This window comes from Dendrobates tinctorius, unplaced genomic scaffold, assembly GCF_039654945.1.
Source record: "Dendrobates tinctorius isolate UK_male_01 unplaced genomic scaffold, ASM3965494v1 ptg000125l, whole genome shotgun sequence".
NCBI classification, from domain to species: domain Eukaryota; kingdom Metazoa; phylum Chordata; class Amphibia; order Anura; family Dendrobatidae; genus Dendrobates; species Dendrobates tinctorius.
This window is the reverse complement of record NW_027361793.1, coordinates 27,330,209-27,347,164: the sequence shown is the minus strand read 5'-3', so window position 1 is coordinate 27,347,164 and position 16,956 is coordinate 27,330,209.

The window sequence follows — 16,956 nt, the reverse complement described above, 5'->3', positions numbered from 1 at the left end:
ACTATTCTTCAGACGCTCAAATGCACGTATAGCCACCTCAGGCCAGTTCGCCAGATCGGCACCCTTTTTTGTCATGTCCGTGAGCGGTTTGGCGACAGTCGAAAAGTGTTTTATAAATTTCCTATAATAATTCGCAAACCCAAGGAACCGCTGGAGTGCTTTCAGACTCTCCGGCCTCTCCCATTGCAACACCGCTTGCACCTTAGCGGTGTCCATTTTAAAACCAGCTGCGGACACAATATATCCCAAAAAGGGCAACTCCTGGACAAAAAATAAACATTTTTCCAGCTTAGCATAGAGCTGGTTCTCCCGGAGCAACTGTAACACCTGCCTAACATGCTGCAAATGAGTGTCCCGATCGCTAGAATAAATGAGGATATCATCCAGGTATACAATCACAAATCTCCCCAGGACATGAGCAAAGACATCATTAATAAAATGTTGGAAAACGGCAGGCGCGGTGGTCAACCCAAACGGCATAACCAGACTCTCAAAATGACCCTCAGGAGTGTTAAACGCCGTCTTCCACTCATCCCCCTGACGGACCCTTATGAGGTTATACGCCCCCCTGAGGTCCAGCTTGGAAAACCATTTTGCCCCCGCTACCTGGTTGAACAAATCCGGGATCAACGGCATTGGGTAGGGATCACGGATAGTAATCTGGTTTAACTCTCGGAAATCCAGACACGGGCGTAACCCCCCATCTTTCTTCTTAATGAAGAAAAACCCCGCGGCTACAGGCGAGGACGAAGGCCGGATGTGACCTTTGCTCAGACTCTCCGCGATGTAGTCTTTCAGAGCTTGTCTCTCAGGACCAGAAATATTAAACATCCTGGCCTTAGGTAATTTGGCCCCAGGTTTTAACCTAATAGCACAGTCATAGGCTCTATGTGGAGGCAGTTCTGAGCAACCCTTCTCAGAGAAAACATCCGCGAAATCCTGCAAAGCCTCCGGCAGGCTGGGCGTCACGGCGGACACACATGTGGCCAAGCAATTGTCTTGGCAGAAACCACTCCATTGTACTATGTCCTGAGTTTTCCAATCAATTACCGGGTTGTGCCTGGACAGCCATGGAAAACCCAGGACCATTTGAGCTGGGAGATTACGGAGGACCCTACATGTAACCGACTCAGAATGTAGGACCCCAATGTGGAGTTTCACCTCTGCCACAAACTCAGTAATCTCCCCTTGAGGGAGGGGAACAGCATTAATGGTCACCACCTGTATGGGGTGAGGAAGTTTTTCAATCTTAAACCCGGCGGTGTGTGCAAACTCCTCATCTATGAGATTGGAGGCGGAACCGCTATCCACAAACACTGATATAGGTAGCTCTCTGCCGGCGACAATAACCTTGGCAGGGAGCATACATTGAGATACCATCATGGAGGATATGCATACGCTCAGTTGGGTCTCCTCCATACCCTCTGAGCTTAACAGTTTTCCGCCGGTGTGACCCTCTTAGGTAGTACCGGGCAAACGTTAACATAATGACCTCCTTTACCACAGTAGAAACATGCTCCGGACTTCCGGACTCCCGGAGCGCGAGGCTGAACCTGTGCCACGCCAGCAATCTGCATAGGTTCAGGGGACTCATCTACTTCAACCACACCTGCACCTCTGTTTTCCCCCAGAGGTAGCGTCTCCTGTGCCCCCTGACGAAAACGGCGATCAATACGTATCACCAAACTCATGGCAGACTCCAATGATGCCGGAGTCTCATACATCAGGAGGGCTTGTTTCACCCTCCCTGATACCCCATGAATAAACTGGCTCCGCAGTGCTGGGTCATTCCACTGTGTGTCTACAGCCCAGCGGCGAAATTCCGAACAATAGTCTTCTGCCAAGCGCTCCCCCTGGCGGAGGGCGCGGATTTTAGATTCCGTTAGAGCCAGTCGGTCAGGGTCATCGTAAATGAGCCCGAGGGCAGAAAAAACATTATCGACCGAATGAAATGTAGCAGAGTCAGGTGGTAAGGAAAATGCCCATGCTTGGGGGTCACCACTCAGTAATGACAACACCAGCCCTACTCGCTGGGCCTCATTACCTGAGGATATTGGCCGCATGCGGAAGTATAATTTGCAGGCCTCCCGAAATACGACAAATTTGCTGCGATCGCCTGAAAATCGTTCTGGCAGCGGAAACTTCGGCTCTGCACCGATACCTGCAGATACCGTTTGCACCTTTGCTACTACCAGGCCCTGCTGCTGAACTGCCCCATTCAACTCGGAAACCTGTATGGACAGCGCCGCCAACTGGCGGGTTATGGAATCTAATGGATCCATGGACTCCTGAAAAAATGTGGCCGATTATAATGTCACGGGGGCTTAGTTCAACTAAGGCTGAAATACCCGGGGCCCCTGTGGTGTCCCTTTACTAGGGGAAACCCTGTCTGACCCTCAACCCAGGGTTTTTGCTGAAGGTGCAAATGCCTGAGCCTCCGACCTTTCCTTATCTCCTGCTCAGCCCTGCACTTAACCCTCCACCCTCCACCCAGTGAGAAGTCACCACCAAAGCTCCCACACAAATAATGACAGACAGGGAGAACTTAAACTGCACTGCGCCGCACCCACACAGGAATAAACAGTAATGTGAACAGGGCACAACTAAACACAAATATGGGAAGGAGAAAGGATAACGACGGATCATACGACACCAGATATGAATCTCTCTCTCTTGAACACCTCTACTCCAGACCGGAACCACTTGGTAAGAAACACAAGCTATAATCGGCGACGCCCATAGGCCAGCATGACTATTTAAAGACCGTGGGCGTGACTAACCATCCAACCTGGTCTCCAGCAGGATTAACCCCCGAGAGCCTGAAGATCAGGCCGGCGCCACTGAGGCTATAGTGGCTGGAGGTGGAACTACCTCTGCCTGCCGGATGATGGGGTGTGAACAGCGTCCGACATGACAGGAAGGGGCTGCAGGCCTTGTAGCAGGTGGGTGTGCAGAAATGTAGCTATCCAAAGCCAAACACATTACTGCAGCTTGTCACACCTGTACCTACCAAGCAGCAAAGGCCAAGATAGATCGTTATTTTACTGACAGATTGAATACAGTGCAATGCCTCCCATATAGAGGTGAAAAAGAGTAGTAGTAGTAGTAGTAGTAGTAGAAGAGTTGGTCAAGTTAAATCAAGGCTAAGGAATTGGAAATGTGCAACTTGGACCAAGAAAAACTAATTACAGAGCAACGACATTTGAAAAAAGCATTCAAATCATGCTTTGAAAACACTACTTGTTTATCCCAATTTCAATTCAATCTGTCTTTGGAAACCGATTTAGAGAGTGAGTGCACCATTCTCAGAGGAACTGCAGATACTGAAATGATGCGTGGAGTGAAGTGAGCAAGCTATTTTTCCATCTCCCTGGCGAGCATCGCCCACCTGTCTGCTGAGGCTCCCTCAGCAGACTGAAGCTGACTACAACTGCGCAGCTGCTACAGACTGTGGGCTGCCCATTGTGACACGTGGTCCCATTGTGACACGTGGTCCCATTGTTCCAGGAATAGAACACATCCAAGCATTGTGTTCTATGAATGGCATGATTCCTATCACAGTGTTCCATGGATGGAACACATCCTATTTACTGCAGGCAAGAAGCGCACCTAGCTGCTGCTGCTGCTGCTGCTGCTACAAGCCACTAGAATACCGTCTGTCAGACAGGTGGACGTAGGCCGAACATTCAAATAACTCGCCAGATAAATCGTTGCTTTTCCATTTAATTCATATATGAATTAATTCAAAATTGAACAGTAAATTTCAAAGTTGGAAGGCCACAAGAGGGGGACAATGTTTCAAAAATGAAACGACATATCATTGCATGAGGGATGTGGTAGGAATTGAATGCTTGAATTAAGACTGGGGAAGTGCTGAGGGGAAGGGGCTGCAGGCCTTGTAGCAGGTGGGTGTGCAGAAATGTAGCTATCCAGAGCCAAACACATTACTGCAGCTTGTCACACCTGTACCTACCAAGCAGCAAAGGCCAAGATAGATCGTTATTTTACTGACAGATTGAATACAGTGCAATGCCTCCCATATAGAGGTGAATAAGAGTTGTAGTAGTAGTAGTAGTAGTAGTAGTAGTAGAAGAGTTGGTCAAGTTAAATCAAGGCTAAGGAATTGGAAATGTGCAACTTGCACCAAGAAAATCTAACTACAGAGCAACGACATTTGAAAAAAGCATTCAAATCATGCTTTGAAAACACTACTTGTGTATCCCAATTTCAATTCAATATGTCTTTGGAAACCGCTTAAGAGGGTGAGTGCACCATTCTCAGAGGAACTGCAGATACTGAAATGATGCGTGGAGTGAAGTGAGCAAGCTTTTTTTCCATCTCCCTGGCGAGCATCGCCCACCTGTCTGCTGAGGCTCCCTCAGCAGACTGAAGCTGACTACTACTGCGCAGCTGCTACAGACTGTGGGCTGCCCATTGTGACACATGGTCCCATTGTGACACGTGGTCCCATTGTTCCAGGAATAGAACACATCCAAGCATTGTGTTCTATGAATGGCATGATTCCTATCACAGTGTTCCATGGATGGAACACATCCTATTTACTGCAGGCAAGCAGCGCACCTAGCTGCTGCTGCTGCTGCTGCTACAAGCCACTAGAATACTGTCTGTTAGACAGGTGGACGTAGGCCGAACATTCAAATAACTCGCCAGATAAATCGTTGCTTTTCCATTTAATTCATATATGATTTAATTCAAAATTGAACAGTAAATTTCAAAGTTGGAAGGCCACAAGAGGGGGACAATGTTTCAAAAATGAAACGACATATCTTTGCATGAGGGATGTGGTAGGAATTGAATGCTTGAATTAAGACTGGGGAAGTACTGAGGGGAAGGGGCTGCAGGCCTTGTAGCAGGTGGGTGTGCAGAAATGTAGCTATCCAAAGCCAAACACATTACTGCAGCTTGTCACACCTGTACCTACCAAGCAGCAAAGGCCAAGATAGATCGTTATTTTACTGACAGATTGAATACAGTGCAATGCCTCCCATATAGAGGTGAATAAGAGTAGTAGTAGTAGTAGTAGTAGTAGTAGTAGAAGAGTTGGTCAAGTTAAATCAAGGCTAAGGAATTGGAAATGTGCAACTTGGACCAAGAAAAACTAATTACAGAGCAATGACATTTGAAAAAAGCATTCAAATCATGCTTTGAAAACACTACTTGTGTATCCCAATTTCAATTCAATCTGTCTTTGGAAACCGCTTAAGAGAGTGAGTGCACCATTCTCAGAGGAACTGCAGATACTGAAATGATGCGTGGAGTGAAGTGAGCAAGCTATTTTTCCATCTCCCTGGTGAGCATCGCCCACCTGTCTGCTGAGGCTCCCTCAGCAGACTGAAGCTGACTACTACTGCGCAGCTGCTACAGACTGTGGGCTGCCCATTGTGACACGTGGTCCCATTGTGACACGTGGCCCCATTGTTCCAGGAATAGAACACATCCAAGCATTGTGTTCTATGAATGGCATGATTCCTATCACAGTGTTCCATGGATGGAACACATCCTATTTACTGCAGGCAAGCAGCGCACCTAGCTGCTGCTGCTGCTGCTGCTGCTGCTACAAGCCACTAGAATACCGTCTGTCAGACAGGTGGACGTAGGCCGAACATTCAAATAACTCGCCAGATAAATCGTTGCTTTTCCATTTAATTCATATATAAATTAATTCAAAATTGAACAGTAAATTTCAAAGTTGGAAGGCCACAACAGGGGGACAATGTTTCAAAAATGAAACGACATATCATTGCATGAGGGATGTGGTAGGAATTGAATGCTTGAATTAAGACTGGGGAAGTACTGAGGGGAAGGGGCTGCAGGCCTTGTAGCAGGTGGGTGTGCAGAAATGTAGCTATCCAAAGCCAAACACATTACTGCAGCTTGTCACACCTGTACCTACCAAGCAGCAAAGGCCAAGATAGATCGTTATTTTACTGACAGATTGAATACAGTGCAATGCCTCCCATATAGAGGTGAATAAGAGTAGTTGTAGTAGTAGTAGTAGTAGTAGTAGTAGTAGTAGAAGAGTTGGTCAAGTTAAATCAAGGCTAAGGAATTGGAAATGTGCAACTTGGACCAAGAAAAACTAATTACAGAGCAACGACATTTGAAAAAAGCATTCAAATCATGCTTTGAAAACACTACTTGTGTATCCCGATTTCAATTCAATCTGTCTTTGGAAACCGCTTAAGAGAGTGAGTGCACCATTCTCAGAGGAACTGCAGATACTGAAATGATGCGTGGAGTGAAGTGAGCAAGCTATTTTTCCATCTCCCTGGCGAGCATCGCCCACCTTTCTGCTGAGGCTCCCTCAGCAGACGGAAGCTGACTACTACTGCGCAGCTGCTACAGACTGTGGGCTGCCCATTGTGACACGTGGTCCCATTGTGACACGTGGTCCCATTGTTCCAGGAATAGAACACATCCAAGAATTGTGTTCTATGAATGGCATGATTCCTATCACAGTGTTCCATGGATGGAACACATCCTATTTACTGCAGGCAAGCAGCGCACCTAGCTGCTGCTGCTGCTACAAGCCACTAGAATACCGTCTGTCAGACAGGTGGACGTAGGCCGAACATTCAAATAACTCGCCAGATAAATCGTTGCTTTTCCATTTAATTCATATATGAATTAATTCAAAATTGAACAGTAAATTTCAAAGTTGGAAGGCCACAAGAGGGGGACAATGTTTCAAAAATGAAACGACATATCATTGCATGAGGGATGTGGTAGGAATTGAATGCTTGAATTAAGACTGGGGAAGTACTGAGGGGAAGGGGCTGCAGGCCTTGTAGCAGGTGGGTGTGCAGAAATGTAGCTATCCAAAGCCAAACACATTACTGCAGCTTGTCACACCTGTACCTACCAAGCAGCAAAGGCCAAGATAGATCGTTATTTTACTGGCAGATTGAATACAGTGCAATGCCTCCCATATAGAGGTGAATAAGAGTAGTAGTAGTAGTAGTAGTAGTAGTAGTAGAAGAGTTGGTCAAGTTAAATCAAGGCTAAGGAATTGGAAATGTGCAACTTGGACCAAGAAAAACTAATTACAGAGCAACGACATTTGAAAAAAGCATTCAAATCATGCTTTGAAAACAGTACTTGTGTATCCCAATTTAAATTCAATCTGTCTTTGGAAACCGCTTAAGAGAGTGAGTGCACCATTCTCAGAGGAACTGCAGATACTGAAATGATGCGTGGAGTGAAGTGAGCAAGCTATTTTTCCATCTCCCTGGCGAGCATCGCCCACCTGTCTGCTGAGGCTCCCTCAGCAGACTGAAGCTGACTACTACTGAGCAGCTGCTACAGACTGTGGGCTGCCCATTGTGACACGTGGTCCCATTGTGACACGTGGCCCCATTGTTCCAGGAATAGAACACATCCAAGTATTGTGTTCTATGAATGGCATGATTCCTATCACAGTGTTCCATGGATGGAACACATCCTGTTTACTGCAGGCAAGCAGCGCACCTAGCTGCTGCTGCTGCTGCTGCTGTTTTTCTACTCCTCTCATGAGCCCAAACAAGACTCTAAAAGGATGAGTTTGCAACTACTTTACTTTTGGAGAAAATTCAAAACATTCATTATTCAATAGAGCCCACTAGCAAAAACCAGCGTTTTGAATGAAGAATCACATTTCTTGGTAGAATCATGCAGGATTGAAATTTTTCATGGTTTTTTACTCCTCTCAACAGCCCAAACAAGTTTCTAAAAGGATGAGTTTGCAACTACTTTAGTTTTGGAGAAAATTCAAAACATTCATTATTCAATAGGGCCCAAACTATCAAAAACCAGCGGTTTGAATGAACACTCACATTTCTTGGTAGAATCGTGCAGGACTGAAATTTTTGATGTTTTTCTACTCCTCTCATGAGCCCAAACAAGACTCTAAAAGGATGAGTTTGCAACTACTTTACTTTTGGAGAAAATTCAAAACGTTCATTATTCATTAGAGCCAAATAGCAAAAACCAGCGTTTTGAATGAAGAATCACATTTCTTGGTAGAATCATGCAGGATTGAAATTTTTGATGGTTTTTTACTCCTCTCAAAAGCCCAAACAAGTTTCTAAAAGGATGAGTTTGCAACTACTTTACTTTTGGAGAAAATTCAAAACATTCATTATTCAATAGGGCCCAAAATATCAAAAACCAGCGGTTTAAATGAACACACATTTCTTGGTAGAATCGTGCAGGACTGAAATTTTTGATGTTTTTCTACTCCTCTCATGAGCCCAAACAAGTCTCTAAAAGGATGAGTTTGCAACTACTTTACTTTTGGAGAAAATTCAATGAATGTCAATTGAATGTTTTGAATTTTCTCCAAAAGTAAAGTAGTTGCAAACTCATGCTTTTAGAGACTTGTTTGGGCTCATGAGAGGAGTAGAAAAACATCAAAAATTTCAGTCCTGCATGATTCTAACAAGAAATGTGAGTGTTCATTCAAACCGCTGGTTTTTGATAGTTTGGGCCCTATTGAATAATGAATGTTTTGAATTTTCTCCAAAAGTAAAGTAGTTGCAAGCTCATGCTTTTAGAGACTTGTTTGGGCTCATGAGAGGAGTAGAAAAACATCAAAAATTTCAGTCCTGCATGATTCTACCAAGAAATGTGTGTTCATTCAAACCGCTGGTTTTTGATATTTTGGGCCCTATTGAATAATGAATGTTTTGAATTTTCTCCAAAAGTAAAGTAGTTGCAAACTCATCCTTTTAGAAACTTGTTTGGGCTGTTGAGAGGAGTAAAAAACCATCAAAAATTTCAGTCCTGCATGATTCTACCAAGAAATGTGTGTTCATTCAAACCGCTGGTTTTTGATATTTTGGGCCCTATTGAATAAAGAATGTTTTGAATTTTCTCCAAAAGTAAAGTAGTTGCAAACTCATCCTTTTAGAAACTTGTTTGGGCTGTTGAGAGGAGTAAAAAACCATCAAAAATTTCAATCCTGCATGATTCTACCAAGAAATGTGATTCTTCATTCAAAACCTGATTTTTGCTATTAGGCTCTATTGAATAATGAATGTTTTGAATTTTCTCCAAAAGTAAAGTAGTTGCAAACTCATGCTTTTAGAGACTTGTTTGGACTCATGAGAGGAGTAGAAAAACATCAAAAATTTCAGTCCTGTATGATTCTACCAAGAAATGTGTGTTCATTCAAACCGCTGGTTTTTGATATTTTGGGCCCTATTGAATAATGAATGTTTTGAATTTTCTCCAAAAGTAAAGTAGTTGCAAACTCATCCTTTTAGAAACTTGTTTGGGCTGTTGAGAGGAGTAAAAAACCATCAAAAATTTCAATCCTGCATGATTCTACCAAGAAATGTGATTCTTCATTCAAACCGCTGGTTTTTGATATTTTGGGCCCTATTGAATAATGAATGTTTTGAATTTTCTCCAAAAGTAAAGTAGTTGCAAACTCATCCTTTTAGAAACTTGTTTGGGCTGTTGAGAGGAGTAAAAAACCATCAAAAATTTCAATCCTGCATGATTTTACCAAGAAATGTGATTCTTCATTCAAAACGCTGGTTTTTGCTATTGGGCTCTATTGAATAATGAATGTTTTGAATTTTCTCCAAAAGTAAAGTAGATGCAAACTCATCCTTTTAGAGTCTTGGTTTGGGCTCATGAGAGGAGTAGAAAAACATTAAAAATTTCAGTCCTGCACGATTCTACCAAGAAATGTGAGTGTTCATTCAAACCGCTGGTTTTTGATTTTTTTTTACCCTATTGAATAATGAATGTTTTGAATTTTCTCCAAAAGTAAAGTAGTTGCAAACTCATCCTTTTAGAGACTTGTTTGTGCTCATGAGAGGAGTAGAAAAACATCAAAAATTTCAGTCCTGCACGATTCTACCAAGAAATGTGAGTGTTCATTCAAACCGCTGGTTTTTGATAGTTTGGGCCCTATTGAATAATGAATGTTTTGAATTTTCTCCAAAAGTAAAGTAGTTGCAAACTCATCCTTTTAGAAACTTGTTTGGGCTGTTGAGAGGAGTAAAAAACCATCAAAAATTTCAATCCTGCATGATTCTACCAAGAAATGTGATTCTTCATTCAAAACGCTGATTTTTGCTATTGGGTTCTATTGAATAATGAATGTTTTGAATTTTCTCCAAAAGTAAAGTAGTTGCAAACTCATCCTTTTATAGACTTGTTTGGGCTCATGAGAGGAGTAGAAAAACATCAAAAATTTCAGTCCTGCACGATTCTACCAAGAAATGTGTGTTCATTCAAACCGCTGGTTTTTGATATTTTGGGCCCTATTGAATAATGAATGTTTTGAATTTTCTCAAAGTAAAGTAGTTGCAAACTCATCCTTTTAGAAACTTGTTTGGGCTGTTGAGAGGAGTAAAAAACCATCAAAAATTTCAATCCTGCATTTTCTACCAAGAAATGTGATTCTTCATTCAAAACGCTGGTTTTTGCTATTGGGCTCTATTGAATAATGAATGTTTTGAATTTTCTCCAAAAGTAAAATAGTTGCAAACTCATCCTTTTAGAGTCTTGTTTGGGCTCATGAGCGGAGTAGAAAAACATCAAAAATTTCAGTCCTGCATGATTCTACCAAGAAATGTGTGTTCATTCAAACCGCTGGTTTTTGATAGTTTGGGCCATATTGAATAATGAATGTTTTGAATTTTCTCCAAAAGTAAAGTAGATGCAAACTCATCCTTTTAGAGTCTTGGTTTGGGCTCATGAGAGGAGTAGAAAAACATCAAAAATTTCAGTCCTGCACGATTCTACCAAGAAATGTGAGTGTTCATTCAAACCGCTGGTTTTTGATTTTTTTTTACCCTATTGAATAATGAATATTTTGAATTTTCTCCAAAAGTAAAGTAGTTGCAAACTCATCCTTTTAGAGACTTGTTTGTGCTCATGAGAGGAGTAGAAAAACATCAAAAATTTCAGTCCTGCACGATTCTACCAAGAAATGTGAGTGTTCATTCAAACCGCTGGTTTTTCATAGTTTGGGCCCTATTGAATAATGAATGTTTTGAATTTTCTCCAAAAGTAAAGTAGTTGCAAACTCATCCTTTTGGAAACTTGTTTGGGCTGTTGACAGGAGTAAAAAACCATCATAAATTTCAATCCTGCATGATTCTACCAAGAAATGTGATTCTTCATTCAAAACGCTGGTTTTTGCTATTGGGCTCTATTGAATAATGAATGTTTTGAATTTTCTCCAAAAGTAAAGTAGATGCAAACTCATCCTTTTAGAGTCTTGGTTTGGGCTCATGAGAGGAGTAGAAAAACATCAAAAATTTCAGTCATGCACGATTCTACCAAGAAATGTGAGTGTTCATTCAAACCGCTGGTTTTTGATTTTTTTTTACCCTATTGAATAATGAATGTTTTGAATTTTCTCCAAAAGTAAAGTAGTTGCAAACTCATCCTTTTAGAGACTTGTTTGTGCTCATGAGAGGAGTAGAAAAACATCAAAAATTTCAGTCCTGCACGATTCTACCAAGAAATGTGAGTGTTCATTCAAACCGCTGGTTTTTGATAGTTTGGGCCCTATTGAATAATGAATGTTTTGAATTTTCTCCAAAAGTAAAGTAGTTGCAAAGTCATCCTTTTAGAAACTTGTTTGGGCTGTTGAGAGGAGTAAAAAACCATCAAAAATTTCAATCCTGCATGATTCTACCAAGAAATGTGATTCTTCATTCAAAACGCTGATTTTTGCTATTGGGTTCTATTGAATAATGAATGTTTTGAATTTTCTCCAAAAGTAAAGTAGTTGCAAGCTCATGCTTTTAGAGACTTGTTTGGGCTTATGAGAGGAGTAGAAAAACATCAAAAATTTCAGTCCTGCATGATTCTACCAAGAAATGTGTGTTCATTCAAACCGCTGGTTTTTGATATTTTGGGCCCTATTGAATAATGAATGTTTTGAATTTTCTCCAAAAGTAAAGTAGTTGCAAACTCATCCTTTTTGAAACTTGTTTGGGCTGTTGAGAGGAGTAAAAAATCATCAAAAATTTCAATCCTGCATGATTCTACCAAGAAATGTGATTCTTCATTCAAAACGCTGGTTTTTGCTATTGGGCTCTATTGAATAATGAATGTTTTGAATTTTCTCCAAAAATAAAGTAGTTGCAAACTCATCCTTTTAGAGACTTGTTTGTGCTCATGAGAGGAGTAGAAAAACATCAAAAATTTCAGTCCTGCACGATTCTACCAAGAAATGTGAGTGTTCATTAAAACCGCTGGTTTTTGATAGTTTGGGCCCTATTGAATAATGAATGTCTTGAATTTTCTCCAAAAGTAAAGTAGTTGCAAAGTCATCCTTTTAGAAACTTGTTTGGGCTGTTGAGAGGAGTAAAAAACCATCAAAAATTTCAATCCTGCATGATTCTACCAAGAAATGTGATTCTTCATTCAAAACGCTGATTTTTGCTATTGGGTTCTATTGAATAATGAATGTTTTGAATTTTCTCCAAAAGTAAAGTAGTTGCAAGCTCATGCTTTTAGAGACTTGTTTGGGCTCATGAGAGGAGTAGAAAAACATCAAAAATTTCAGTCCTGCATGATTCTACCAAGAAATGTGTGTTCATTCAAACCGCTGGTTTTTGATATTTTGGGCCCTATTGAATAATGAATGTTTTGAATTTTCTCCAAAAGTAAAGTAGTTGCAAACTCATCCTTTTGGAAACTTGTTTGGGCTGTTGAGAGGAGTAAAAAACCATCAAAAATTTCAATCCTGCATGATTCTACCAAGAAATGTGATTCTTCATTCAAAACGCTGATTTTTGCTATTGGGTTCTATTGAATAATGAATGTTTTGAATTTTCTCCAAAAGTAAAGTAGTTGCAAACTCATCCTTTTATAGACTTGTTTGGGCTCATGAGAGGAGTAGAAAAACATCAAAAATTTCAGTCCTGCACGATTCTACCAAGAAATGTGTGTTCATTCAAACCGCTGGTTTTTGATACTTTGGGCCCTATTGAATAATGAATGTTTTGAATTTTCTCCAAAAGTAAAGTAGTTGCAAACTCATCCTTTTAGAAACTTGTTTGGGCTGTTGAGAGGAGTAAAAAACCATCAAAAATTTCAATCCTGCATTTTCTACCAAGAAATGTGATTCTTCATTCAAAACGCTGGTTTTTGCTATTGGGCTCTATTGAATAATGAATGTTTTGAATTTTCTCCAAAAGTAAAATAGTTGCAAACTCATCCTTTTAGAGTCTTGTTTGGGCTCATGAGAGGAGTAGAAAAACATCAAAAATTTCAGTCCTGCATGATTCTACCAAGAAATGTGTGTTCATTCAAACCGCTGGTTTTTGATAGTTTGGGCCATATTGAATAATGAATGTTTTGAATTTTCTCCAAAAGTAAAGTAGATGCAAACTCATCCTTTTAGAGTCTTGGTTTGGGCTCATGAGAGGAGTAGAAAAACATCAAAAATTTCAGTCCTGCACGATTCTACCAAGAAATGTGAGTGTTCATTCAAACCGCTGGTTTTTGATTTTTTTTTACCCTATTGAATAATGAATGTTTTGAATTTTCTCCAAAAGTAAAGTAGTTGCAAACTCATCCTTTTAGAGACTTGTTTGTGCTCATGAGAGGAGTAGAAAAACATCAAAAATTTCAGTCCTGCACGATTCTACCAAGAAATGTGAGTGTTCATTCAAACCGCTGGTTTTTGATAGTTTGGGCCCTATTGAATAATGAATGTTTTGAATTTTCTCCAAAAGTAAAGTAGTTGCAAACTCATCCTTTTGGAAACTTGTTTGGGCTGTTGAGAGGAGTAAAAAACCATCAAAAATTTAAATCCTGCATGATTCTACCAAGAAATGTGATTCTTCATTCAAAACGCTGATTTTTGCTATTGGGTTCTATTGAATAATGAATGTTTTGAATTTTCTCCAAAAGTAAAGTAGTTGCAAACTCATCCTTTTATAGACTTGTTTGGGCTCATGAGAGGAGTAGAAAAACATCAAAAATTTCAGTCCTGCACGATTCTACCAAGGAATGTGTGTTCATTCAAACCGCTGGTTTTTGATATTTTGGGCCCTATTGAATAATGAATGTTTTGAATTTTCTCCAAAAGTAAAGTAGTTGCAAACTCATCCTTTTAGAAACTTGTTTGGGCTGTTGAGAGGAGTAAAAGACCATCAAAAATTTTAATCCTGCATTTTCTACCAAGAAATGTGATTCTTCATTCAAAACGCTGGTTTTTGCTATTGGGTTCTATTGAATAATGAATGTTTTGAATTTTCTCCAAAAGTAAAGTAGTTGCAAACTCATCCTTTTAGAGACTTGTTTGTGCTCATGAGAGGAGTAGAAAAACATCAAAAATTTCAGTCCTGCACGATTCTACCAAGAAGTGTGAGTGTTCATTCAAACCGCTGGTTTTTGATATTTTGGGCCCTATTGAATAATGAATGTTTTGAATTTTCTCCAAAAGTAAAGTAGTTGCAAACTCATCCTTTTAGAAACTTGTTTGGGCTGTTGAGAGGAGTAAAAAACCATCAAAAATTTCAATCCTGCATGATTCTACCAAGAAATGTGATTCTTCATTCAAAACGCTGATTTTTGCTATTGGGTTCTATTGAATAATGAATGTTTTGAATTTTCTCCAAAAGTAAAGTAGTTGCAAGCTATTGCTTTTATAGACTTGTTTGGGGTCATGAGAGGAGTAGAAAAACATCAAAAATTTCAGTCCTGCATGATTCTACCAAGAAATGTGTGTTCATTCAAACCGCTGGTTTTTGATATTTTGGGCCCTATTGAATAATGAATGTTTTGAATTTTCTCCAAAAGTAAAGTAGTTGCAAACTCATCCTTTTTGAAACTTGTTTGGGCTGTTGACAGGAGTAAAAAACCATCAAAAATTTCAATCCTGCATGATTCTACCAAGAAATGTGATTCTTCATTCAAAACGCTGATTTTTGCTATTGGGTTCTATTGAATAATGAATGTTTTGAATTTTCTCCAAAAGTAAAGTAGTTGCAAACTCATGCTTTTTTGTTTAAATATTTTTATTAAAGTTTCAAGTATAGAGGGAAAGGGTAAATGGACAAAGTAAAAAGTAGAGAACTTTACTCTACGTGTTACATCACACATTAAATAAAATTGTTTAATACAAGTAGTGTACATAAGAAACAAATATAATACATCGCTTGAATGCAATCCTCTCAAAAAAGGAACCAACATTGTCATATTGAGTTTACAGTAGAGTGTTAGATAACATAAATTAAGAAAATTTCAAATTCCAAACATCCCATTTAGTGTGATATTTATGGAGAGTACCATTAATAAAGGCAAATCTTTTCTCCATAGAATTATGAGTCCGTAATTTACCTAAAATATCAGCAAAAGAAGGTAAATCAGTTTTAAGCCACCAGAAAGCTATAGCGTTTTTGGTCACCAAAAAAGTATGTATCATTACAAATCGAATAACAGGATTTATTTCTTCAGTGCCCAAAGAAAGTAATGCCATTTGTGGGGTGACCTTCACTGCGTTGTCAGAGAGAGTATTTATATGATTCGTAACTTCTTTCCACAATCTCTTCAATTTAGGACAGCTCCAGAAAATGTGGTACAGGTTACCTGGTAAACCACAATTCCTCCAGCATAGAGGGGAGTATTTATTATCTATATGAGCTAACCTAATCGGAGTGTAATGCCATCTAATTAAAGTTTTAAAGAAAGACTCCTGTAAAGTCGCAGAAATAGTAGATGCATTTGAAAACTTTATGGCCTTCCCCCATTGGTCTTCATCAAATTTTATGTTAAAATCCCTTTCCCATCTTTGAATGTATACATTTTTAAAGAGTTCGGTGTTGTCATTAGGGTGGGAATATATGTTTTTAAGACTCCAAGTCGACTTAAGAGCAACATTTGCAAACATGGAGGCCACAATATCCGAATTCAAAGCTCTACTAGTCAAAAATTTCCGCAGAAGATCTTTCAGAAGTAGATAAGAGGTGAAATGTGTAGACGGGACATGAAATTTATTTTTAATTTCATTAAAGGGTAAAAAATTTTGTCCGTCCCATAAATCCCCTACCGTATTAATTTTAAAGCTGCACCACTCCTCTGGAACTGGACATTTATATATTTTTGATAATAATTTTAATGGGAATTTTTTCAAAATGCTTTTCCTGTCGTTGCCTTTCTTTAATTTTGTGAAACTCCTCCACATAGTCAGTATAGAATTTACAACAGGATGTTGATAAGTAATGATCGAAGGAGATAGCAGATCTTTAAAGAAAAAATCTGATATTGAACTAGTCCCATAATGTTCTAGCTCAAGGTCCAACCAAGCGGGAAGTGTTTTCGTAGAAAACCACTGTTGACTCTGAAGAATAAGAGAAGCTTGAAAATAGATTTGAATATTGGGGAGTGCAAGGCCTCCATTACTCTTTTTCTTATATAAAATTTCAGTAGCAACTCTAGGTTTCTTCCCTTTCCAGATAAAAAGGTTAATTGCTTTTTGGATTTTAAATAAAAGGGAAGTGGGAATCGTAAGAGGTAAATTCCTAAGTACAAAAAGAATTTTAGGTAAAATATATGTTTTTATTACCAAGGTTCTTCCTATCAGGGATAGATCGCAATTATTATAACCAGAAAGGTCTTTTAAGATTTTCTTACTGAGATGTTCCATATTCTTAGAAACAATGAGTTTCAAATCTTTAGGGAAAATTATCCCCAAGTATTCTAGTTCAAAATCTTCCCAGTAAAATTCAGATAATTCTTTAAAGGCTTATTTTACTGACAGATTGAATACAGTGCAATGCCTCCCATATAGAGGTGAATAAGAGTAGTAGTAGTAGTAGTAGAAGAGTTGGTCAAGTTAAATCAAGGCTAAGGAATTGGAAATGTGCAACTTGGACCAAGAAAAACTAATTACAGAGCAACGACATTTGAAAAAAGCATTCAAATCATGCTTTGAAAACACTACTTGTGTATCCCGATTTCAATTCAATCTGTCTTTGG